Consider the following 26,825-nt stretch of genomic DNA (forward strand, 5'->3'; position numbering starts at 1 on the left):
ATGTTATGAACAGCACTGTAGAGCATGTCCGGAGTTATGGTGCGGCATTGGCGTCGGATGTTGTCTTTCAGCATCCCTGATAAATTATTCAGATAATTTGGACAGAAAGATATTTAAGAAGAAAGTTGGCATATGGGATGTCAAGTCAGAGATCGAAGCTCCGAAGAAAGCAGAAAGAAATTGGACAGAGGGAAGGAAGAGAGCCCATGCAAAAAAAAAAAAAAAAAAAAAAAAAAAGACAGTGTGGAAAAAGAAAAAGAATCAAGAAGCTTTGCGTGATCCAACAGGGTCCAATCGGACATAATAATAATTAAATAAATTTATTATTTGACGTAGGTTGGCAGAAACAGTTTGGCCTGACCCAGGATGGAGCCCTGAGGTACGGCCAGCAGAAGTCGGCCACGGAGCCCTTCACGAATAGCACCGACCCCCACACTGCCGCACGGCCGTGCCAGCGGCCGTGTATAAGTCGCGGGCCACCGAGGCGCCAATCGAAGCCCGAGGAAATACTGTGTGGCCGGCGCGCTCCTTTTATTTCTGCGCACACAATGGCCGCGATCCCGCCGCCAGATAATGGGCAGAGCGGCCGGGCCGGGCCGGGCCGGGCATCCTCCGCTAATAGCTGACAGCTCGGCGGATTCCTCGGCGGCAAGGCCGCGGGATCTGGCGACCGCGCCGGGAGCGCCTCGGAGAACACAGTAGTCCGGGAGCCCGGGGGCCGCACCTGCACCTGCCGCGTCTGCTGCTGTCGCCCGGTGTGCGGCGGGGGGTGCTTCTAGCGCAGCTGCCGTTTCTCTCCTCTCTCGTTCATAACAACGAAGAGGTAGGTGAGCTCGTGCACCGTATCTCGGCTCGGAGAAAGCCTTTGATACAGTTCAGTCGATTTGACTTTCAGCTCTCCTGAAGAAGACTGGGATAAATTGTAGTGTCCGAATCCACTCGTCAGCGTTGAGAAATGACGTCGTACTTACGGCAGAGACGCTACGTATAGGCAATCTATGAAAGCAACGGATCGTACTTGTAAACAAACGAATGTAGCATAAGATAAAATTACAATCACATTCATGCAGTTATTTACTTAGTCACGAATTACATCGAAACGAACTGAAGATAACGAAAATAACTAAGAACAAGAATTAAAAACAAATTTTCATGTCCGGTAAAAACTAATGTGTGTGTGTGTGTGTGTGTGAAATCTTATGGGACTTAACTCCTGAGGTCATCTGTCCCTAAGCCTACACACTACTTAACCTAAATTATCCTAAGGACAAACACAAACACCCATGCCCGAGGGAGGACTCGAACGTCCGCCGGGACCAGCCGCACAGTCCACGACTGCAGTGCCTAAGACCGCTCGGCTAATCCCGTGCGGCGGTAAAAAATATTCTCGTAATTTATGCGACTAGAAAAGCGCACAGAACCTTTAAATTGCATTACAGTAAAGCACATGGTCAGGTCATACTGTTATAAAATAGCATTAATTTTATATTAATTATTGAACCTAACGTGACAAGCGCAGGAAAGTGGGGGTTTTTGGGCCGGGAAAAACTAAAATGTATCAGAAAAACGAAAAATCTAAATGAATGACAACAAATACGAAACAGTAGCATAAAATGTGGAGAAACCGACGCACTAAATTCTAAAAGAAAAGCCAGTAAATTACGAATGAATATCTACAAAAAAATAAAGAATATTGGAATCGATAACTAGAGTTAACCTATGTAGGTAAACTCCAGTTACAGATTCCAATCGCTCCATGATTCATACGTTAACCATTTTTGCAATTGTATGCACTGCAACATAATAGTATTACTACATTTATAAATGCATTCTAAAACTACTGCTGGGAATAACAAAAATTGGAATCGGCAAGAGGAACTGATCTTCTATACAGGTCAATTCTAGTTACCGATTCCAATATTAGTAACTTTTTTGCAGTAGTTCAGAGAACAATTACAAATGCAGAAGTCATATTACCCTACGTTTTAGTGGGCAGACGTGCTAAAATAACGATCTAATTAATGAATCACCCAATGGCTGGAATAGGTAATTAGAATTGACCTAGGAGGTCAGTCCTAGTTACCGACTCGAACTTTTCGATGATTTACGATTGTGGACAGTTTTTCAGTAAATGTGTGTACCACGTTTTTGTAGGATTTCTAGAGTCCTTATTGATCTCAGAACTACTACGGAAAAGTAAGAAATATTGTAGTTACAGCTTCCAAATTCTTGTTTTTTTTCATACTAATGAAGATAGTAATACCACATGTAGAAATCCTCTAACACTTTAGTGCACACGCTTGTTAAAACGATCTAAATAACGAACCATGGAATGGCTGGATTCGGCAACTAGAATTAACCTATATACGTTAGTTCCAGTTACCCATTCCAGACGCGACTTTTTTTGTCAATTTTCTTTACTTGTGTACTCGTCCCGTTAGATTTAACAATCAGTATTACAAGTTAACGCTGATTCATAATATTATGACTTCAATTCTCAGCGTGGTCAGAAATTGTCTCCTTTCGAGCACCGCATGTCGTGTTGTGCCATTTCGTCAACGTTGACATGCAAGTCGCCGGAATGTGGCGTCGGCTGAAAGGCGCGCAACTCCGGGTGGCGACTCCAGGCCATCAGTGCCAAACAATCGGATCGGACCGTCCTACTTCGCCTCTATCGGTCGTCGTCCGCTCGAAGCTGGATTATGGGAGCTTCGTATACTCCTCTGCACGGCCGTCCATCTTACGCCGCCTGAACTCTATACAACATCGGGGGGTTACGTCTTGCAATCGGAGCGTTCTATACTAGTCCCGTCGAGAGTCTTCATGCTGAAACCGGTGAATTGCGACTAACCTACCGGCGCGATATACTGCTTTGTCGGTATGCCTGTCGGCTACTGTCAATGCCCGACCACCTGTCTTATCGTTCCTTTTTTGACGATTCTCTCGACCGTCAATACGGGTTGTATGTCTCTGCCCAGCTACCCCCTGGAGTTCGCTTTCGTCGCCTCCTTCAGCACCTTGATTTTCCACTCCCTGCAACCTTTAGAGTGGGCGAGAGCCACACGCCACCTTGGCTCCAGGCTCAGGTTCGCGTTCACCTTGACCTCAGCTCGCTCCCAAAAGAGGTTACCCCCGGTTCGGTCTACCACTCCCGTTTTGTTGAACTTCGTTCAAAGTTCATCAATATGACCTTCATTTATACAGATGGCTCAAAGACCAATGACGGGGTCGGGTATTCTTTTATTGTCGGGGCACACAGTTTCAAATACCTGCTCCGTGACCATTGTTTGGTCTTCACAGCTGAGCTATTTGCCCTCTACCAGGCTGTTCTTTACATCCGGCGCCACCGACATTCTGCTTATGTCATCTGCTCTGATTCCCTGAGCGCCATCCAGAGCAGAGCCTCAGTGATCCGTATCCGGTTCACCATTTCGTGCACCGGATCCAACGCTCTCTTCAGCAGCTGGTGGAAGACGGTTCTCCGGTTAGCTTTATGGGGGTCCCTGGCCGTGTCGGTATCCCTGGGAACGAAGCTGCAGATGCCGCGGCCAAGGCTGCGGTCCTCCAGCCTCGGACAGCTTCTCGTTGTGTGCCTTCATCTGATTTTAGCAGGGTCAGTTGTCAGCGCATTTTATCGCTGTGGCATGCCGATCGGTCTACACTTACGGCAAACAAGCTTCGGGCCTCGAAACCTCTCCCCACGGCTCGGACGACCTCTTCACGCCCTTTTCGGCGGGAGGAGGTCGTTTCGGCCCGGTTACGGATCGGACAGTGCCGGTTCAGCCATCGCCACCGCCATCTGCTGACGGCTGCGCCGGCGCCGTTCTGCCCGTGTGGGCAACTGCTGACGGTCCGCCACATTTTAACGTCCTGTCCGAATTTTAATACACTGCGCGTTGATCTCGGCCTGCCGTGTACTCTGGATGCCATTTTAGCGGATGAGCCAGGAGCAGCTGCTCGCATTCTTCTTTTTATCCGCTTGACAAACCTGTCTAAGGCCGTTTCATTATGCTGTTTGATTTTACTCCCTTGCCTGTTAATGTGCCTTTTATAGTGTTGCCCTGTTTAGTTGCTGTTTTAACATTGTTCCTCGCAGTGCATTCATAACTTAGTCTGGGCGCTAATGACCACTGTAGTTGTGCGCCGTAAAATCACAAAAAAGTGCCAAACAATCATTTCTCTCTCTTTCTCTCTCTCTCTCTCTCTCTCTCTCTCTCTCTCTCTCTCTATATCTCTATATATATATATATATATATATATATATATATATATATATATATATATATATATATATATATATATCGCAATATGGCCATCCGGGCGACGAAGAAATTTGTAGCAATGGCAGAGTGTCTTGTTGACACGGTCACTGTGGAATGTCTGGCTTGTTCACAGAGCCACGACGCCACCTCTGCTCGCACCGCTTCATCACTGCCGGAGCCAAGTCCTCGGAAGTGACCTGCATCGACGCTCCCTGGTCTCTGGGGTCAGAGCGATGCGCCCAGCCGGCCGCGGTGGTCTCGCGGTTCTAGGCGCGCAGTCCGGAACCGCGCGACTGCTACGGTCGCAGGTTCGAATCCTGCCTCGGGCATGGATGTGTGTGATGTCCTTAGGTTAGTTCGGTTTAAGTAGTTCTAAGTTCTAGGGGACTGATGACCACAGCTGTTAAGTCCCACAGTGCTCAGAGCCATTTGAACCATTTTTTCGATGCGCCCAGCTTTCATCAGCTGTGACGGTGCTGTTAGGGGAGGCGTCGCCATCACGGCCAAAACGCAAATGAAACGGTCGAGGGATGCCCAGTGGGCCCCGACTCACGCCAGGAGTGAGCATTCGGGGCAGCCACTGTGCTCGCAGCTCTACAACGGCGGCCCGTGCACGCCCTCGTGACGCGTGACTCCTTGCCTGGGAGCCGTGTCCGCGGTACCTGGCGTCCTTCTCCGATGAGTTCATCAACTCAGTTGCGATGTGTCTTGGTGCTTGCAATATGCAGGTGTCCACTCAGACCTGTGTCTCACACGATGAGGTTAGCACCACCCTCTCCTTCATTATGTGCTTTTTACTGATGTCGATTCCATCATCGTTGAACACAGCTTTAATTCTCCTACGGATGTCGACTGGAGGCAACTTTTCTGCAGTTAGAAACTCGATTACAGCACGCTGTTTGTTAAGCACCGACATAGTTGCGTTACGCACCGCCGTGTCACACACCAGAATTGGGAGCCATCTGGTGGCAGAGGTCTGCAAGTTGCGTCAGCGAGGCGGAAAAGTCAACCGCGCAATACGCGTGCTTGCAATACCTCAAATGGCACAAAGATGATCTGAGGATAGCGATTTAACTTGCCGAAACTAGATGTCTGTGTGTGTGTGTGTGTGTGTGTGTGTGTGTGTGTGTGTGTGTGTGTGTGTGAGAGAGAGAGAGAGAGAGAGAGAGAGAGACAGAGAGAGAGAGAATGTGTGTGGGTGCGTGTATAAGTTTGGTTGGTGTATAAGTTTGTACTGTTTTTGTTTTGCATATTGGTATTCCGGCTCTTATGGGTTTATTTGTCGATTGTCATTTTTTATTTAATTGTGTGTTGCTATTTGAGTTATCATAGTAGTGACTTTTTGTCATTTGTGAATAGTGAGTGAAGCTGTTGCCACTAGAAAACAGAGTGCCAAGTGGAGAAATCTGAACATTTGCGACGTATTCATGTGTTTGAGACTAACAGAAGGGTGACAGCCGGCAGAAACGTTTGGGGATAATGCAACTGGGCAGAGAACGGCAGGGGAGTGGTTTTCTCGTTTCAAGGAGGATCGTTTTGACCCGTGCAGGGAGACCTTGGAGGTTTGATGGACATCGTCTAAACGCACTAATCCACAAGGATCCATGTTAGTGCACGGGAGAACTGGCAAACCTGACGAACTGTGGTCATTCAACCGACATGCGACTTTAGCGTGCAACGGGGAAGGTTCAAAAAGTCGGTTGTGCGGGTACCGCATGCTCTAAGCCAAAATTACAAAATGGCTCTCAGCACTATGGGACTTAACATCCGATGTCATCAGTCCCCTAGAACTTAGAACTACTTAAACCTAACTAACCTAAGGACATCACACACATCCAGGCCCGAGGCAGGGTTCGAACCTGCGCCCGTAGCGGTCGCGCGGTTCCACACTGTAGCGCCTAGAACCGCTCGGCCACCCCGGCCGGCGCCAAAATTACAGAAATCAGCCGGTGACCATAAATGCATCTACGCTGTCATCAATTGGCTCGTGAGCAACACCGAACATTCCTATCCCGTATCATTACCAGTGACGAGAAATGGTGTCCTTATGCTGGCATATGAAAATAAATGGAATGGTTTGAGCCCAAACAAAGCACAGCTCCACGTACAAAGACCTGCGAGCATCCACAAAAGATAAATGTTACGCATCTGGTGGAACAGTGACCGTGTGGTGTAGGCCCATTACGAACTGCATGTCCGAGGTGTGACCACCACTGCCGGCTTTCACTGTCAACAGCTGAGACGACTTGCAGACGCAGTCCGGGGACAACGACCAGGAAGACTGCGTGAAGTGACGCTGCTGCACGGTGGCGGCCGCCCCCATTCCGCGAGGCCGACGATAAACACTGAACAGACGTTGGGTTGCGAAGTCATTCCGCACCCACCGTGTTCACCTGATCTAGCGCCCCCATATCGTCGCCTTTTCCGCTCTCTATCGAACAACCTTCCAGGAACTTCCTTTCTGGGTGAAAATGCGCTTCGGACGTGACTCGACCAGTTCTTCGCATCAAAACGACGCGATTTCTGCACTCACGTAATCGAAAAGTTACGCCGGCGTTGGCAGACCTAAACAGTGAAGAAGATATACAAGGTGATTCAAAAAGAATACCACAACTTTAAAAATGTGTATTTAATGAAAGAAACATAATATAACCTTCTGTTATACATCATTACAAAGAGTATTTAAAAAGGTTTTTTTTCACTCAAAAACAAGTTCAGAGATGTTCAATATGGCCCCCTCGAGACACACGAGCAATATCAACCCGATACTCCAACTCGTTCCACACTCTCTGTAGCATATCAGGCGTAACAGTTTGGATAGCTGCTGTTATTTCTCGTTTCAAATCATCAATGGTGGCTGGGAGAGGTGGCCGAAACACCATATCCTTAACATACCCCCATAAGAAAAAATCGCAGGGGGTAAGATCAGGCCTTCTTGGAGGCCAGTGATGAAGTGCTCTGTCACGGGCTGCCTGGCGGCCGATCCATCGCCTCGGGTAGTTGACGTTCAGGTAGTTACGGACAGATAAGTGCCAATGTGGTGGCGCTCCATCCTGCTGAAATATGAATTGTTGTGCTTCGCGTTCGAGCTGAGGGAACAGCCAATTCTCTAACATCTCCAGATACTGTAGTCCAGTTACAGTAGCACCTTCGAAGAAAAAGGGACCAAAAACGTTATTGGCTGAAATGGCACAGAAAACGTTCACCTTAGGCGAGTCACATTCATACTGAGTTGTTTCCCGCGGATTCTCAGTGCCCCATATACAGACATTGTGACGGTTGACTTTCCCGTTAGTGTGGAAAGTTGCTTTGAAACGAAAGATTCATCTGTTTCCATTTGAGCAAGGATAAAATCACAGAAATCGATTCTTTTAATCTTATCAGCTGCAGACAGTGCTTGAACCAATTTCAGACGGTAAGATTTCATAACTAACCTTTTTCGTAGGACTCTCCATACAGTTGATTGTGGAATTTGCAGCTCTCTGCTAGCTCTGCGAGTCGATTTTCCTGGGCTGCGAACAAATGCTTGCTGGATGCGTGCTACATTTTCATCACTCGTTCTCGGCCGTCCAGAACTTTTCCCTTTGCACAAACACCCATTCTCTGTAAACTGTTTATACCAACGTTTAATACATCAGGAGGTTTAACACCATACTTCGTTCGAAATGCACGCTGAATAACTGTCGTCGATTCACTTCTGCCGTACTCAATAACACAAAAAGCTTTCTGTTGAGCGGTCGCCATCTTAGCATCAACTGACGCTGACGCCTAGTCAACAGCGCCTCAAGCGAACAAATGTACAACTAAATGAAACTTTATAGCTCCCTTAATTCGCCGACAGATAGTGCTTAGCTCTGCCTTTTGTCGTTGCACAGTTTTAAATTCCTAAAGTTGTGGTATTCGTTTTGAATCACGCTGTATTATTAATGAGTAAATTCTGTGTTATGTGTGTCTATTGTGTTAAACTTATGGAAATACGCCACGTACTTGTGCACCAACCGATATCTTTATATGTTTTAGTTAGGAAATGCTTCCAACAAAAGTGTGGTGGAATAGTAGGATCAAGGACAGTAAATTGTGTAAGATTTGGTGATGAGGTGGCATTACTGAGTGAAAATTAAGATGACGTTCGTTTGAATGGATTCAGCAACATTGAGTAAAAACGTATGAGCGGCGTGCCGAAAAGTGACGCTTCGGAATTTTTTATGTGAAAAATATTAAGGGTTGATAGGCGTGCACTTCATTCCCATTCAATATCCACGCCTTTCGTATTTTATTGTTTTTGTAACGCAACTTATAACTGTAGTTGAATGCATATGTTTTTATGTTAATTGTTGTTGTTGTGGTCTTCAGTCCTGAGACTGGTTTGATGCAGCTCTCCATGCTACTCTATCCTGTGCAAGCTTCTTCATGTCCCAGTACCTACTGCAACCTACATCCGTCTGAATCTGCTTAGTGTATTCATCTCTCGGTCTCCCTCTACAATTTTTACTCTTGACGCTGCCCTCCAATGCCAAATTCGTAATCCCTTGATGCCTCAGAATATGTCCTACCAACCGATCCCTTCTTCTAGTCAAGTTGTGCCCCAATTCTATTCAATACCTCCTCATTAGTTATGTGATCTACCCATCTAATCTTCTAATTCTTCTGTAGCACCACATTTCGAAAGCTTCTATTCTCCTCTTGTCCAAACTATTTATCGTCCATGTTTCATTTCCATACATGGCTTCACTCTATACAAATATTTTCAGAAACGACTTTCTGACACTTAAATCTGTATTCGATGTTAACAAATTTCTCTTCAGAAACGCTTTCCTTCCCATTGCCAGTCTACATTTTATATCCTCTCTTCTTCGACCATCATCAGTTATTTTGCTCCCCGAATAGCAAAACTCTTTTAGTACTTTAAGTGTCTCATTTCCTAATCTAATTCCCTCAGCATCACCCGACTTAATTCGCTTTTGCTGATGTTCATACCTAATCCTCCTTTCAAGACACTATCCATTCCATTCAACTGCTCTTCCAAGTCCTTTGCTGTCTCTGACAGAGTTACAATGTCATCGGCGAACCTTAAAGTTTTTATGTCTTCTCTTTATTTCTTCTCTTATGTTAATAGCACGCTGAATAGTGACAGAGGATGGGTGCAGGATATTTTTCGCTATTTGTGCAGTTAACTCAGCAGCTTCGTTGCAGTCACGGTGGTTCCAACTCTGCCGCCTCGGTCGTTGTTCCAGTAGGGGCACGGGGGACCAGTCTGAACGGTACGTGGTGGCCAAGGTTGTCGCTCTTCTCCGTCTCTGAAACTTTACTTGTGACTCTGTTTTTTAAGGCCGCACAGCCTGCCTGGGAACTCTGGATGGGCCGCCAGTGTTGGCCGCCTCACGACGCCCCCCTGCAGCTCTCCTCGGAATCGTCGGTCAGGGCCTGGAGCCGCTGCTCGTGGCTGCAGCCGCCATGTCGAGCTCCCGTACCCCTGAGCACGAGTGTCCTTTGTGAGCGCCAGCTCCGTCGGTTGCAACACCGTGAGTTAGGAAATCGTTCGCTTAGAGGCCGCCCGTAGTCTTCGTTTCTGTTTTTGAGGCGTTTATCCCGTAAATCTAAGAATGTTGTTTGTCACGCTGTGTGTGCGCCTTCTGTCCATTAGACGCGAGAAGTCGACTGTAGCTCACATTAGGGTGAAGTCACCCATCTCAGCGTTACAGTTTCGCCTCCTACATTCTTTCCCTGTCGTTTCTTTGGTCTCACACTGAAGCGCCAAAGAAGCCGCCACACGCGGAATAGGGCGCTGCCATCGGCAACGCCTATGTAAGGCAACAAGTGTCTGCCGCGCGGGATTAGCCCAGCGGTCTGAGGCGCTGCAGTCACGGATTGTGCGGCTGCTCCCGGCGGAGGTTCGAGTGCTCCCACGGGCATGGGTGTGTGTGTTTGTCCTTGGGTTAATTTAGGTTAAGGAGTGTGTAAACTTAGGGACTGATGACCTTAGCAGTTAAGTCCCATAAGGTTTCACACACATTTGAACATTTTTTGAACAAGTGTCTGGCGCAGTTGTTAGATCGGTTACTGCTGCCACAATCGCGGGTTTGTACGTGCTGTTGGACAGGGTGAGTCACTAACTGTTGCCACCTAGAATAAGTACGAGAGTACGGTAGGAGCTGAAAAGTTTGTGGCACATATGCTGCATGGGACAACGGGGTTCGTAATAGGACAGTGGGTTTTTGTTGCTAGATGGGGTCGCGTCAGAGATATGAAGGTCAATCTATTTTTTTTTAGTGGGATGTTATAGCTTGATACTTACTTTCTCATAGTGGCTATCGAGACGAATCCAACAGTAGGGTCTTTGAACGTCAACGAAGGTGAAAATGTTGGCATGAACGTCCGTTTACAGAAGGTGTTCGAAGTGAAGACCACTGGTACCAGCGCAGTGGTGCAGCCTTCTTGTCACGGACTGAGTGGTAGTCGGTATCACACGGGCACTTGTCGAAGCACGTGCGCTCCCGCATACCTTCAGGTGTGGTTCGAACGCCTTTATGAACAACGTCTTTTTCGAATCCCCTCAAGAAAACATCCAGAGGCGTGGAGTCTGGCGAACGAGCCGGCCACGACACATCTCCTTCGCGTCCAATCCAACGATTTGGGAATTGTCTCTGCAACTCATCTCCAGACGGCAGCGAAAAATGTGTCGGACACCCATTGTGTTGATGTCACATTCTGTTTCTTCTTCCTAAAGGTATTTCTACCAATAACAGACATAATGTTTCTTGCAGGAATGCGGTGTACTTCCTACCTTTAAGATTTCCTTCGATGGAGTAGGGGCCTATGATTCTGTCCTCCACAATCCCACACCATGCACTCACCGACCACGGTTTTTGGTGTGCAACTTGCCGCAGCCAACATGGGTTTTCAGATGCCCAATAATGCATGTTAGGCAAATTAAAATTTCCACGGTACGTGAATGTAGCCTAGTTAGTAAACAAAATCGAATTAATAAATGTGTCATCCCTCTGAATCTGACGTTGAGCCCATCGGAAGAATTTAATGCGACGCATACAGTCCGTACCAGTTAATTCTTTGATACGGTAAGGATGATGTTTATGGCGATGCAGAACACGAACAACTGTACGCTGCCTCTTGCCAGATTCCATTGCGATTTGACGCGAGCTAACACAAGGATCTCGAACCACAGTGGCAGGAGTACCAGTTCCCGTTTCCTCGTTGGTAACTTTGCTTTGCAGGATGTGTTTTCCGCTGCGTTAGATCCAGTTGTTGTCAATCTGTCACACTCATATTTAAGTGTACGACGTGTAGCGTGAGTACGTTGAGGATATCTCTCAGCGTATAAGGCCGCAGCTCTCACTGAATTTAGTTGGCATTCGCCGTAAATGATTAGCATATCGACTTGTTCTTCGAAGGATTACGTCATTCACATTGGCTCGATTCGACGATACTAGTCCTACCGTTCCTATTAGTGTTGTGTTGCGAAAGCGTCGAATGGTGTTTACATGTGAATCGCTCGTTGGGAGATTTACTATTTGCACGAAAGATGAGAGAGAATTGTCAGTGCATGTACTCCGATAACTGCCGAAGTGATAAGGAATCCACTCAATCCACGATAAGAAGGCTGCAGCACTGCATTGTTACCAATGGACATCCCTTCGAACACCTTCTGTAAATGGACGTTCGCGTCACCTTTTTGACTTTCGTTGACCTTCGAAGCCTTACGGTTACACAACACTGGATTCGTCTCGATAACCGCTATGAGAACATAAGTACCAAACTATAGCATTCGCCGGCCGGGGTGGCCGAGCGGTTCTAGGCGCTACGGTCACATGTAGTAGTTCCAAGTTCTAAGGGACTGATGACCTTCGAAGTTATGTCCCATAGTGCTTAGAGCCTATAGCATTCCATTTTAAAAAACAGAGTTTACCTTTGTATCACTGAAGCGGCCCCACTTAGCAACAAAAAGCAACGTCGCATTACGGCCCCCATTGTCCGATGCGACTTTCGTCCCACAAACTTTTCAGCACCTGCCACACTTTCGGAGTTATTCTGGGTGACAACAGTTAGTGACTCACTCTGCAGAGGGCGCACGATCCGTGGAACCCAGCATCTCCGAGCCAGCCATGAAGTGGGCATTTTGCCGTGCGACCATTTCGCAAGTGAGAGTTGGGTTTCACATGATCGATGTTTTGGCGTTTCGTTCCCCTGTTCTAAGGAGAAGACACGGGAATAGAATTTTCTGTGCCACTGATATTATTATTGTTATTACTGTCCTTTTGCTGACACGCTCTGTGTGTGCAACTAAATAAAACGTTGTTTGTTTTTATGTCGTACACCCCCACCCAGTTGCCGCACCTTTACCGTTGTGTCCCACCCTATCTCCATCTCCACACCGTCTACCCCTCCCGGAAGATGAGCTTCGGCCTGCCACCTACCCTTCCTACCAACTCTGACCCCCCCCCTCCCTGCCTCCTGCTCAGGGCTCCCTCTCCTCCCCCTCCCTACTCCTGAGCGGCTTCCCCCTCCTACTCCCCCTCCAACTCTTGTGCTCCCCTTTCAGTGTCTCTGCGCTCCCTCCTGCCCTGTCTCCCCTCTTCATCTCCCGCCCCCACACGTCTCCCGCCTCTTCGTGCACCCACTGACGCCCCTACTCCCTTCATCTCGCCGCCTCCCCTGTTCCCTCCTGCTCTCTCCTCCTTTTCCATCCTCTCTGACCTCTCCCTCGGCAGGTCCCACCTGGCAGTTTTATTCTTCGTCTTGTGTGCTCCAAGTGGGTTTTACGTGTGTCGTTCTGGAGTGTTTTTAATACTGTGGCCGACTTTTAACCTGTGCGTGTCCATTCAGTGTCTTCTCTGTGTTTTCAGAATCGCCAACTGTGTTTTTCAACTTTCTGGTTACTTTTTTAACTGTCCTCTATGAACGTCTCCATCTCAGCCTATTTTTTCGTCCATTTTCTCCCATTATTCTGTTTTAAGTTCTCCTTTTTTATCGCCCTATGTATGTAACATTTTATTCTTATTTTAAGACCGGCGGATTGTGCCGCTGACAGCCCTCCCGTGCCCATATGGGGCGGGGGAATGAAGTCACAATAAAGATGTATATATTGTTGTTGTTGTGGTCTTCAGTCCTGACACTGGTTTTATGCAGCTCTCCATGCTACTCTATCCTGTGCAAGCCTCTTATTCTCCCGGTACCTACCGCAACATACATCCTTCTGAATCTGCTTAGTGTATTCATCTCTTTATCTCCCTCTACGATTTTTACCCTCCACGCTGATCCCTTGATGCCTCAGAACATGTCCTACCAACCGATCCCTTCTTCTACTCAAGCTGTACCATAAAATTCTCTTGTCCCCAATGCTATTCAATATTTCCTCATTACTTATGTGATCTTCTCATCTAATCTCCAGCATTCTTCTGTAGCACCACATTTCAAAAGCTTCTATTCTCTTCTTGTCTAAACTATCTATCGTCCATGTTTCACTTCCATACATGGCTACACTCCATACAAATACTTTCAGAAACAACTTCCTGACAATTAAATCTATACTCGATGTTAACAAATTTCTCTTCTTCAGAAACACTTTCCTTGCCATTGCCAGTCTACATTTTATATCCTCTCTACTTCGACCATCATCAGTTATTTTGCTCCCCAAATAGCAAAAATCCTTTACTACTTTAAGTGTCTCATTTTCTAATCTAATTCCCTCAGCATCACCCGACTTAATTCGACTACGTTCCATTATCCTCGTTTTGCTTTTGTTGATGTTCATCTTACATCCTCCTTTCAAAACATTATCCATTCCGTTCAACTGCTCATCCAAGTCCTTTGCTGTCTCTGACAGAATTACAATGTCATCGGCGAACCTCAAAGTTTTTATTTCTTCTCCATTGATTTTAATACCTACTCCAAATTTTTCTTTTGTTTCCTTCACTGCTTGCTCAATATACAGATTGAATAACATTGGGGAGAGGCTACAACCCTGTCTCACTCCCTTCCCAACCACTGCCTCCCTTTCATGCCCCTCGACTGTTATAACTGCCATCTGCTTTCTGTACAAATTGTAAATAGCCTTTCGCTCCCTGTATTTTACTCCTGCCACCTTTAGAATTTGAAAGAGAGTATTCCAGTCAACATTGTCAAAAGCTTTCTCTAAGTCTACAAATGCTAGAAACGTAGGTTTGCCCTTCCTTAATGTAGCTTCCAAGATAAGTCGTAGGGTCAGTATTGCCTCACGTGTTCCAACATTTCTACGGAATCCAAACTGATCTTCCCCGAGGTCGGCTCCTACTAGTTTTTCCATTCTTCTGTAAAGAATTCGCGTTAGTATTTTGCAGCTGTGTCTTATTAAGCTGATAGTTCGGTAATTTTCACATCTGTCAACACCTGCTTTCTTGGGGATTGGAATTATTATATTCTTCTTGAAGTCTGAGGATATTTCGCCTGTTTCATACATCTTGCTCATCAGATGGTAGAGTTTTGTCAGGACTGGCTCTCCCGAGGCCGTCAGTATTTCTAATGGAATGTTGTCTACTCCGGGGGCCTTGTTTCGACTCAGGTCTTTCAGTGCTCTGTCAAACTCTTCACGAAGCATTGCATCTCCCATTTCATATTCATCTACATCCTCTTCCATTTCCATAATATTGTCCTCAAGTACATCGCCCTTGTATAGACCCTCTATATACTCCTTCGACATTTCTGCTTTCCCTTCTTTACTTAGAACTGGGTTTCCATCCGAGCTCTTGATGTTCATGCAAGTGGTTCTCTTATCTCCAAAGGTCTCTTTAATTTTCCTGTAGGCAGTATCTATCTTACCTCTTGTGAGATAAGCCTCTACATCCTTACATTTGTCCTCTAGCCATTCCTGCTTAGCCATTTTGCACTTCCTGTCGATCTCATTTTTGAGACGTTTGTATTCCTTTTTGCCTTCTTCATTTACTGCATTTTTATATTTTTTTCCTTTCATGAATTAAATTCAATATATCTTCTGTTACCCAAGGTTTTCTACTAGCCCTCGTCTTTTTACCTACTTGATCCTCTGCTGCCTTCACTATTTCATTCCTCAAAGCTACCCATTCTTCTTCTACTGTATTTCCTTCCCACATTCCTGTCTATTGTTCCCTTATATTGTCCCTGAAAGTCTGTACAACCTCTGGTTCTTTCAGTTTATCCAGGTCCCATTTCCTTAAATTCCCACCTTTTTGCAGTTTCTTCAGTTTTAATCTACAGGTCATAACCAATAGATTGTGGTCAGAGTCCACATCTGCCCCTGGAAATGTCTTACAATTTAAAACCTGGTTCCTAAATCTCTGTCTTACCATTATATAATCTATCTGAAACCTTTTAGTATCTCCAGGTTTCATCCATGTAAACAGCCTTCTTTCATGATTCTTGAACCAAGTGTTAGCTATGGTTAAGTTGTGCTCTGTGCAAAATTCTGTCAGGCGGCTTCCTCTTTCATTTCTTAGCCCCAATCCATATCCACCTACTACGTTTCCTTCTCTTCCTTTTCCTACTACCGAATTCCAGTCACCCATGACTATTAGATTTTCATCTCCCTTCACTACCTGAATAATTTCTTTTATCTCATCACACATTTCATCAATTTCTTCATCATCTGCAAAGCTAGTTGGCATATAAACATGTACTACTGTAGTAGGCGTGGGCTTCATGTCTATCTTGGCAAAAATAATGCGTTCACTAAGGTGTTGGTAGTAGCTTACCCGCACTCCTATTTTTTTATTCATTATTAAACCTACTCCTGCATTACCCCTATTTGATTTTGTATTTATAACCCTGTATTCACCTGACCAAATGTCTTGTTCCTCCTGCCAGCGAACTTCACTAATTCCCACTATATCTACTTTAACTTATCCATTGCGCTTTTTAAATTTTCTAACCTACCTCCCGATTAAGTGATCTGACATTCCACGCTCCGATCCATAGAACGCCAGTTTTCTTTCTCCTGATAACGACATCCTCTTGAGTAGTCCCCGCCCGGAGATCCGAATTGGGGACTATTTTACCTCCGGAATATTTTATCCAAGAGGATGCCATCATCATTTAACCATACAGTAAAGCTGCATGCCCTCAGGAAAAATTATGTTTGTAGTTTCCCCTTGCTTTCAGCCGTTTGCAATACCAGCACAGCAAGGCCGTCTTGGTTAGTGTTACAAGGCCAGATCAGTCAATCATGCAGACTGTTGCCCCTTTCTCCTGATAACGACATCCTCTTGAGTAGTCCCCGCCCGGAGATCCGAATTGGGGACTATTTTACCTCCGGAATATTTTATCCAAGAGGATGCCATCATCATTTAACCATACAGTAAAGCTGCATGCCCTCAGGAAAAATTATGTTTGTAGTTTCCCCTTGCTTTCAGCCGTTTGCAATACCAGCACAGCAAGGCCGTCTTGGTTAGTGTTACAAGGCCAGATCAGTCAATCATCCAGACTGTTGCCCCTGCAACTACTGAAAAGGCTGCTGCCCCTCTTCAGGAACCACACGTTTGTCTGGCCTCTCAACAGATACCCCTCCGTTGTGGTTGCACCTACGGTACGGCTATCTGTATGGCTGAGGCACGCAAGCCTCCCCACCAACGGCAAGGTCCATGGTTCATGGGGGATATATATATATAATGTCTTACACGTTTCGCTTCCTTCGTTTGTATGAAGCATGTCGTATGGAGTCATAGGGAACCGCACCTAGAACTCGTTCCACAGCACTGCTGCCAAAGTTAACTCTGTGCTGGTAACCACTGAGGTAATACAGGTATATACACATAGATACCGGGCGTATCTGCTGCCAAATCTGGCGCGACACAGTGAAAGGAAATCGCAGGTCATTTTTGCAGTTGGCTGCCCTGCTTTCTGTGCGTGGCGGTTCCGGCAGTTGGCTGCCCTGGCCTGCCGGTGCCATGAGGTGATTGGCTGGGCCACCACAGAGTGGCCGGCTGCCACGTGATGCGCCGCGCCCACAGTGCAACCGCCCGGCCAAACCGCACCTCCTCCCCCTGCCCACTCCCCCGAAACTCGTACACCACCACCCCTTCTCTCCTCCGCTCCTCATTCCAATTGTCAGTTCCCACAATGACGGGTGTCGGGGTAATTACCGGACGTCAAAAGCTGGGCAGCTTTGTCGGCGATAAAACCGGCACAATTTGAGCGCCCATTGAATGTCAGTAGCAGAAATAAAAGATATTTTTAAAAAAACCAGAGCCAGAGTGAGCGTAAATACGCCGGCGATCCTAATTTTTCCGTGACGGGTTTTCCTGTTCAGTAATCAGCCAGGGCCTTGTGACCAGTGATGACGTCATACACACACACACACACACACACACACACACACACAACGCTCGCGCGGGCGGCTGCGCAGTGTTTCGTGTCCAGTATGGTTGGTGCAGCCCCTGCACCAGAGGTGGCCACAGCCGGGCGCCCGTTTGCCTAGCACTGCGCAGTCGGGCAGACGTGACGTAATAGCGAGCACCTCACCAACAGCGATGCGTCACGTGACGTGACGTCACAGTGTGGCGGAAGAGCGGACGCTCCCTGCAACAGCAAGTGTCGATAAGGTATCGTTTCCCCAAGAAAAATCCATATTTTTTTTTTTGTCATCTGTCTACTGACTGGTTTGATGCGGCCCGCCACGAATTCCTTTCCTGTGCTAACCTCTTCATCTCAGAGTAGCACTTGCAACCTACGTCCTCAATTATGTGCTTTACGTATTCCAATCTCTGTCTTCCTCTACAGTTTTTGCCCTCTACAGCTCCCTCTAGTACCATGGAAGTCATTCCCTCATGTCTTTGCAGATGTCCTATCATCCTGTCCCTTCTCCTTATCAGTGTTTTCCACATATTCCTTTCCGATTCTGCGTAGAACGTCCTCATTCCTTACCTTAGCAGTCCACCTAATTTTCAACATTCGTCTATAGCACCACATCTCAAGTGTTTCGATTCTCTTCTGTTCCGGTTTTCCCGCAGTCCATGTTTCACTACCATACAATGCTGTACTCCAGACGTACATCCTCAGAAATTTCTTCCTCAAATTAAGGCCGGTATTTGATATTAGTAAACTTCTCTTGGCCAGAAATGCCTTTTTTGCCATAACGAGTCTGCTTTTGATGTCCTCCTTGCTCCCTCCGTCATTGGTTATTTTACTGCCTAGGTAGCAGAATTCATTAACTTCGTTGACTTCGTGACCATCAATCCTGATGTTAAGTTTCTCGCTGTTCTCATTTCTACTACTTCTCATTACCTTCGTCTTTCTCCGATTTACTCTCAAACCATACTGTGTACTCATTAGACTGTTCATTCCGTTCAGCAGATCATTTGATTCTTCTTCACTTTCACTCAGGATAGCAATGTCATCAGCGAATCGTATCATTGATATCCTTTCACCTTGTATTTTAACTCCACTCCTGAACCTTTCTTTTATTTCCATCATTGCTTCCTCGATGTACAGATTGAAGAGTAGGAGCGAAAGGCTACAGCCTTGTCTTACACCCTTCTTAATACGAGCACATCGTTCTTGATCGTCCACTCTTATTATTCCCTCTTGGTTGTTGTACATATTGTATATGACCCGTCTCTCCCTATAGCTTACCCCTACTTTTTTCGGAATCTCGAACAGCTTGCACCATTTTATATTGTCGAACGCTTTTTCCAGGTCGACAAATCCCATGAAAGTGTCCTGATTTTTCTTTAGCCTTGCCTCCATTATTAGCCGTAACGTCAGAATTGCCTCTCTCGTCCCTTTACTTTTCCTAAAGCCAAACTGATCGTCACCTAGCGCATTCTCAATTTACTTTTCCATTCTTCTGTATATTATTCTTGTAAGCAGCTTCGATGAATGTTCTGTTAAGCTGATTGTGCGATAATTCTCGCACTTGTCAGCTCTTGCCGTGTTCGGGTGTGGATGATGCTTTTCCGAAAGTCAGATGGTATATCGCCAGACTAATATATTCTACACACCAACGTGAATAGTCGTTTTGTTGCCACTTCCCCAATGATTTTAGAAATTCTGATGGGATGTTATCTATCCCTTCTGCCTTATTTGACCGTAAGTCCTCCAAAGCTCTTTTAAATTCCGATTCTAATACTGGATCCCCTATCTCTTCTAAATCGACTCCTGTTTCTTCTTCTATCACATCAGACAAATCTTCACCCTCATAGAGGCTTTCAATGTATTCTTTCCACCTATCTGCTCTCTCCTCTGCATTTAACAGTGGAATTCCCGTTGCACTCTTAATGTTACCACCGTTGCTTTTAATGTCACCAAAGGTTGTTTTGACTTTCCTGTATGCTGAGTCTGTCATTCCGACAATCATTTTTCCTGCAGCCATTTCGTCTTAGCTTCCCTGCACTTCCTATTTATTTCATTCCTCAGCGACTTGTATTTCTGTATTCCTGATTTTCCCGGAACATGTTTGTACTTCCTCCTTTCATCAATCAACTGAAGTATTTCTTCTGTTACCCATGGTTTCTTCGCAGCTACCTTCTTTGTACCTATGTTTTCCTTCCCAACTTCTGTGATGGCCCTTTTTAGGGATGTCCATTCCTCTTCAACTGTACTGCCTACTGCGCTGTTCCTTATTGCTGTATCTATAGCGTTAGAGAGCTTCAAACGAATCTCGTCATTCCTTAGTACTTCCGTATCCCACTTCTTTGCGTATTGGTTCTTCCTGACTAATGTCTTGAACTTCAGCCTACTCTTCATCACTACTATATTGTAATCTGAGTCTATATCTGCTCCTTGCAATCCAGTATCTGATTTCGGAATCTCTGTCTGACCATGATGTAATCTAATTGAAATCTTCCCGTATCTCCCGGCCTTTTCCAAGTATACCTCCTCCTCTTGTGATTCTTGATCAGGGTATTCGCTATTACTAGCTGAAACTTGTTACAGAATTCAATTAGTCTTTCTCCTCTTTCATTCCTTGTCCCAAGCCCATATTCTCCTGTAACCTTTTCTTCTACTCCTTCCCCTACCACTGCATTCCAGTCGCCCATGACTATTAGATTTTCGTCCCCCTTCACATACTGCATTACCCTTTCAATATGCTCATACACTTTCTCTATCTGTTCATCTTCAGCTTGCGACGTCGGCATGTATACCTGAACTATCGTTGTCGGTGTTGGTCTGCTGCCGATTCTGATTGGAACAACCCGGTCACTGAACTGTTCACAGTAACACACCCTCTGCCCTACCTACCTATTCATAACGAATCCTACACCTGTTATACCATTTTCCGCTGCTGTTGATATTACTCGATACTAATCTGACCAGAAATCCTTGTCTTCCTTCCACTTCACTTCACTGACCCCTACTATATCTAGATTGAGCCTTTGCATTTCCCTTTTCAGATTTTCTAGTTTCTCTACCACGTTCAAGCTTCTGACATTCCACGCCCCGACTCGTAGGACGTTATCCTTCCGTTGATTATTCAATCTTTTTCTGATGGTAACCTCCCCCTTGGCTGTCCCCTCCCGGAGATCCGAATGGGGGACTATTCCGGAATCTTTTGCCAATGGCGAGATCATCATGACACTTCTTCAATTACAGGCCACATGTCCTGTGGATACACGTTACGTGTCTTTAATGCAGTGGTTTCCATTGCCTTCTGCATTCTCATGTCGTTGATCATTGCTGATTCTTCCGCCTTTAGGGGCAATTTCCCACCCCTAGGACAAGAGAGTGCCCTGAACCTCTATCCGCTCCTCCGCCCTCTTTGACAAGGCCGTTGGCAGAATGACGCTGACTTCTTATGCCGGAAGTCTTCGGCCGCCAATGCTGATTATTTATCAAAATTTAGGCAGTGGCGGGGATCGAACCCGGGACCGAAGACGTTTTGATTATGAATCAAAGACGCTACCCCTAGACCACGGGTACAATTCCATATCCATATATATCGCCAATATTCATTCGTTTCACAGATATACTACTGGCTATTAAAATTGCACTACCTTGAAGGACGTGCTACAGACGCGAAATTTAACCAACAGGATGAAGATGCTGTGATACGCAAATTATTAGCTTTTCAGAGCATGCACACAAGGTTGGCGACGGTGGCGATTCCTGCAACGTGCTGACCGATTTCTCGTACACAAACGGCAGTTGACCGGCGTTGCCTGGTGAAACGTTGTTGTGATGCCTCGCGTAAGGAGGAGAAATGCGCACAGTCAAGTTTCCGACTTTGATAAAGGTCGGATTGTAGCCTGTCACGATTGCGGTTTATCGTATCGCGACATTTCTGCTCGCGTTGGTCGAGATCCATTGACTGTTAGCAGAATATGGAATCGGTGGGTTCAGGAGGGAAATACGGAACGTCGTGCTGGATCCCGACGGCCTCGAATCACCAGCAGTCGAATGACAGGCATCTTATCCGCGTGGCTGTAACGGATCGTGCAGCCACGTCTCGATCCCTGAGTCAACAGATGGGGACGTTTGCAAGACAACAACCATCTGCACGAACAGTTTGACGACGTTTGTAGCAGCATGGGCTATCAGCTCGGAGACGATGGCTGCGGTTACCCTTGACGCTGTATCACAGAGCGCCTGCGATGGTGTACTCAACGACGAACCTGGGTGCACGAATGGCAGAACGTCATTTTTTCGGATGAATCCAGGTTCTGTTTACAGCATCATGATGGTCGCATCCGTGTTTGGCGACATCGCGGTGAACGCACATTGGAAGCGTGTATTCGTCATCGCCATATTGGCGTTATCATCCGGCGTGATGGTATGGGGTGCGATTGGTTACACATCTCGGTCACATCTTGTTCGCATTGACGGCACTTTGAACAGTGGACGTTACGTTTCAGATGTGTTACGACCCGTGGCCCTATCTTTCATTCGATCCCTGCGAAACCGTACATTTCAGGAGGGTAATGCACGACCGCATGTTGCAGGTCCTGTACGGGCCTTTCAGGATACAGAAAATGTTCGACTGCTGCCTTGGCCAGCACATTCTCCAGATCTCTCACCAACTGAAAACGTCTGGTCAATGGTGGCCGAGCAAGTGGCTCGTCACAATACGGCAATCACTACTCTTGATGAACTGTGGTATCGTGTTGAAGCTGCATGGGCAGCTGTACCTGTAGACGCCATCCTAGCTCTGTTTGACTCAATGCGCAGGCATATCAAGGCCTTTATTACGGCCAGAGGTGGTTGTTCTGGGTACTGATTTCTCAGGATCTATGCACCCAAATTCCATGAAAATGTAGATGTTAGTTCTAGTAAAATATATTTGTCCAATGAGTACCCTTTTATCATCTGCATTTCTTCTTGGCGTAGGAGTTTTAATGGCCAGTAGCGTATATCGATATGGCAGTACCGAGTGCAGATATTTTTATCCTATGCTATATTCTTTTCGCAGTTTTCGATAAATATTTGAATTTTGTTTTTTGAAAGTGTAGTAGAGTATAATTTTTCTTTCACTGTTGTAAAGGAGTCTTATTACTTTTTCAGCTCCCATCAAGTGCAGTCTTTCTCTTTCATTGTATGAAGAAAGTTTAGGTGGCACAGAGAAGAATCCGAGTGCGCTGGGTTGTTGGCGGTGTGAATGGACTAACAAGATCTCCGACGTGAAAAAACAGCACACCAGTTGTTTTAAAAAAACAATTTTTAACGCGACTAGTGTGCTATTTCTTCACGTCGGCATTCTTCAAAACAGTTGTTGAAAATGATGAGCAAAACTCCAAATGTCGAGATGGACGCAGAGGTTTGAGGAGATTTACTGACGGAATCGGCACTCGGCGCTACCAACAGAAATTGGAACGTACAGTTTCACCAAGCAATTTTGAGATTGCGAACAACTGCTAGGTCGCTGGCGTTGACACAAATGGAAGAAACACGGGCGCCGACACGAAGTGTTCCGGACAAATCCGATGTGTGACGACGCCGAACGACAGACCCTTCGGACGCCTTTGACTGCGCCACTCACACGCCGATCCTGTTGTCAGCACAGTGGTTATCGGCAGGCGTGAACGTCCGTCACTTTACTTTCAGTTCTTGTTTCTAAGAGGGATAAGCAGGCTGCTAGCTTGTTAATGTACAGATTGCCTAGTAATAAATGAATACTTAAATATACGGCTGTAAAACTGGCAGTGTATGTACAATGTGCAACCGATAAATTTTGGTCCGCTACCTCCATTTGTTTCGTTCGATAACGATTTCCAAATAATTTTTTGGGTATATCGAGAGTCGGTAACGATATTTTTCGAAATATCGATGTATCGTATCCCCGATATTTCTAAAAATATCAACAGTCATAGCTCGAACGCGGCACGTTACTGCCGGGGCTGGAGTACAGCGGCTGGAGATTTGTGTTGTGTGCCGGTCTAGGTTACATTAAGTTAGATACATAAAATACAACCCTGCGGTGATAAGAATTCATTGGCAGCACCTCGAATGTACCGTAATACTATTTCATTACCTACAGTATAAAATCACATCACATACAAGAATGAGTACATTGTTGTATTACATTTATGTATATTACGATCGATATTTCCCGTGTTTCAGTTTAATAAGTCATGGCTGCAAAATACTAACGCGAACTCTTTACAGAAGAATGGAAAAACTAGTAGAAGCCGACCTCGGGGAAGATCAGGTTGGATTCCGTACAAATCTTGGAACACGTGAGGCAATACTGACTCTTCGACTTATCTTACAAGCTAGATTAATGAAAGGCAAACCTACGTTTCTAGCATTTGTAGACTTAGAGAAAGCTTTTGACAATGTTGACTGGAATACTCTCTTTCAAATTCCGAAGGTGGCAGGAGTAAAATACAGGGAGCGAAAGGCTATTTACAATTTGTACAGAAACCAGATGGCAGTTATAAGAGTCGATGGACATGAAAGGGAAGCAGTGGTTGGGGAGGGAGTTAGAGAGGGTTGTAGCCCGTCCCCGATGTTATTCAATCTGTATATTGAGCAATCAGTAAAGGAAACAACAGAAAAATTCGCAGTAGGTATTAAAATGCATGGAGAAGAAATAAAAACTTTGAGGTTCGCCGATGACATTGTAATTCTGTCAGAGACACCAAAGGACTTGGAAGAGCAGTTGAACGGAATGGATAGTGTCTTGAAAGGAGGATGTAAGATGAACATCAACAAAAGCAAAACGAGGATGATGGAATGTAGTCGAATTAAATCGGGTGATGCTGACGGAATTAGATTAGGAAATGAGACGCTTCAAGCAGTAAATGAGTTTTGCTATTTGGGGACAAAATAAATGCTGATGGTCGAAGTAGAGAGGATATAAAATGTAGACTGGCAATGGCAAAGAAGGCGTTTCTGAAGAAGAGAAATTTGTTAGCATCTACTATAGATTCAAGTGTCAGGAAATCGTTTCTGAAAGTATTTGTATGGAGTGTAGCCACGTATGGAAGTGAAACGTGAACGATAAATAGTTTGGACAAGAAGAGAATAGAAGTTTTCGAAATGTGGTGCTACAGAAGAATGCTGAAGGTTAGATGGGTAGATCACATAACTAATGAGGAGGTATTGAATAGAATTGAGGAGAAGAGGAGTTTGTGGCACAACTTGACAAGAAGAAGGGACCAGTTGGTAGGACATGTTCTGAGGCATCAAGGGATCACCAATTTAGTACTGGAGGGCAGCTTGGAGGGTAAAAATCGTAGAGGGAGACCAAGAGATGAATACACCAAACAGATACAGAAGGATGTCGGTTGCAGCAGGTACTGGGAGATGAAGAAACTTGCACAGGATAGAGTAGCATGGAGAGCTGCATCAAAACAGTCTCTGAACTGAAGGCATCAACAACAACACTTCCCGTGTTTTGCTGGAAGTGATCTATGCTTCGATTTGAAAAGCTTTGACGCTGACACAGTTTGTTCACATAAATAACTGCAACCAAACATCCACGCTATAGCTGCTAGCTTCGTTTGTAGTTGAGGCACGGAAGACAAGAACAGAGCCGAATGATGACGTTCCCTTCCCAAACTCCTCCTTGATGAAGCGCTCACGTTGCACGCCTGTCAGTTCCAGTTCCACCTCTGCGGACACAGCTCTGACGTCTGCAGAGCACCGTGACACGAAGCTATCAGAATGTGGCTCAGGTGCCCTCAGGTTCTCGGATCGTTTTCCGAATGCTGCAGCCAGATTATCGAGAGACTGGACAAATGATGCAATGAGGTCGTTATTAGTGTTAGCAGCGAATCGCCGTCGCATTCGGAAAATGCGGGAAATAACGGTCCTAGAACTGTCCTCTCTGTTACGGCGTAAAGTCAACCTCCAGCACGCCAGTCGGGAACGACAGGGAAGAGATGGCAGTGAGCAGAGGTCAGCCAATCGCACCCTGACCCGCCTCCCTTTCAGGACGACAACGCGACAGCAGTGGCGTCAGACTAGTGACGGCCCACTTCGGTAGCACCGTCAACGATAGCCACTTCGCCTGGAATCTCTAATTCTCGGGGGAAGTAGCTCAGACTCGTATTTGTGTATTCTGATGAAGACTGGTTATTTTGTATGTCGCCCCTTTCTGGCGACACATCCATCAAAGTTAAGTATTGTACGCTACTGGCCATTAAAATTGCTGCACCAAGAAGAAATGCAGGTGATAAACGGGTATTCATTGGACAAATGTTTTATACTACAACTGACATGTTATTACATTTTCACGCAATTTGGGTGCATAGATCCTGAGAAATCAGTACCCAGAACAACCACCTCTGGCCGTAATAACGGCCTTGCACGCCTGGGCTTTGAGTCAGAGCTTGGATGGCGTGTACATGTACAGCTGCCCATGCAGCTTCAACACGATACCACAGTTCATCAAGAGTAGTGACTGGCGTATTGTGACGAGCCAGTTCCTCGGCCACCATTGATCAGACGCTTTCAGTTGGTGAGAGATCTGGAGAATGTGCTGACCAGGGCAGCAGTCGAACATTTTCTGCATCCAGAAAGGCCCGTACAGGACCTGCAACATGCGGTCGTGCTTTATCCTGCTGAAATGTAGGGCTTCGCAGGGATGGAATGAAGGGTAGAGCCACGGGTCGTAACACATCTGAAACGTAACGTCCACTGTTCAAAGTGCCGTCAGTGCTAACAAGAGGTGACCGAGACGTGTAACCAATGGCACCCCATACCATCACGCCGGGTGATACGCCAAGATGGCGATGACGAATACACGCTTACAATGTGCGTCCACCGCGATGTCGCAGAACACGGATGCGACCATCCTGATGCTGTAAACATAACCTGGATTCATTCGAAAAGTGACGTTTTGCCATTCGTGCACCCAGGCTCGTCATTGAGTACACCGTCGCAGGCGCTCCTGTCTGTGATGCAGCGTCACGACTGCTATGATACAGGGCCGTTGGGATCCAGCACGGCGTTCCGTATTACTCTCTTGAAACTGCAATCAGTCATTGGATCTCGACCAGCCGACCGGAGTGGCCATGCGATTCTAGGCGCTACAGTCTGGAACCGAGCTACCGCTACGGTCGCAGGTTCGAATCCTGCCTCGGTCATGGCTGTGTGTGATGTCCTTAGGTTAGTTAGGTTTAATTAGTTCTATGTTCTAGGCGACTGATGACCTCAGAAGTT

The 26,825-nt window shown here is 46.1% G+C and overlaps 1 protein-coding gene across 1 annotated transcript in view; it reads left to right on the forward strand.

Moving 5' to 3' along the window:
- Positions 1 to 688: 688 nt before the first annotated feature.
- The window catches only part of LOC124718917 (calexcitin-2-like), a 390,722-nt gene continuing 364,585 nt past the window's right edge, over positions 689 to 26,825 (forward strand). The window contains exon 1 of the mRNA XM_047244571.1: positions 689 to 823. The gene's annotated coding sequence lies outside the window, so the exon portion shown is untranslated. The remainder of the gene's footprint in view (positions 824 to 26,825) is intronic.

The sequence above is a fragment of the Schistocerca piceifrons genome, chromosome 10, assembly GCF_021461385.2.
Source record: "Schistocerca piceifrons isolate TAMUIC-IGC-003096 chromosome 10, iqSchPice1.1, whole genome shotgun sequence".
NCBI classification, from domain to species: domain Eukaryota; kingdom Metazoa; phylum Arthropoda; class Insecta; order Orthoptera; family Acrididae; genus Schistocerca; species Schistocerca piceifrons.